Raw genomic sequence first — 1037 nt, forward strand, 5'->3', positions numbered from 1 at the left:
CTCATAGACTCGTGAATTAAAACCCCCAAACCTCGGATTCTGTTTCCTTCCTTCATTATCCACAGCTGTCTTTAAATTCTATTTTCTACCTCAATGACATGTGTACTCCACCCTTCCTGTGTATTGCTCTTCCTGCTACCTATTCCATGTACTCCTAGACATTGCGAAAGTCTCCTGGCCATTCCTTTTCTCTGCAATCTCATGCTCCTTCACACTGACTCTCCTGCTTGTCAGACTCATGTATCTAAGACAAAAGTCTTTCACATTCCCCTCCTTTAAAATGTCCTAAATGCCTCAAGGCTAGACATCTGGATTTTCAGACATTTTCCAAGACCCAAGATTCTTCTGTAATCACATGCCTTCCATCACAAACAGCTTGCAGTTCTGGGCACAATCCTCACAGTTTTTTCTCATTGTTGTTTTTTATTTAATCTCCACATTTCATCTCATAGAGGATCACTAACCAGAAGCTCTCTATTTTAAGTTCTGCCTAGAAATTTTTTACTCATTCACTGAAAATGTACATTTCTGTGTGTATTCCTGAACATTATTACCATTTTCATTTTCCTGTGGGCCCATGTTACTGATAAAAATTGGTAGCCTTGTGTTTCAAATACCTTTGGCTATCTAACAACTTCTTCCTATACAAATTATAATAGCTCCAAACAAAACTATGTTTTGTTACCCCAAATATTGTGTATCCATTCCCTTCATTACAGTATTTCTTACTTACAATGTCAGCTAGGGCCACAGTCATCTAGGACATGTAGAATAGCTCACTTACTTGTTTGATAATTGGTGTTAATTGTGGTCTAGAAAAATCCCTCCCGATTATACCCCCTCAAGGCCATTTCACATGGTTTGATCCTCTCATAACATGGTGACTAGTCTCAGAAGAATAGCATCACATCAGAAAAACTTGTTAAGAGAATGAAGAAAGAGCTACTCTCTTGGACATAGAATGCTGTGTCTATGACACTCCATTGGCTTGGAAATTGTGGTGGGCAAAATAAGTGCCAAAGACAGAAAGGAGTGGG

The sequence above is a fragment of the Mesocricetus auratus genome, unplaced genomic scaffold, assembly GCF_017639785.1.
Source record: "Mesocricetus auratus isolate SY011 unplaced genomic scaffold, BCM_Maur_2.0 Super-Scaffold_100003, whole genome shotgun sequence".
Lineage (NCBI taxonomy): Eukaryota > Metazoa > Chordata > Mammalia > Rodentia > Cricetidae > Mesocricetus > Mesocricetus auratus.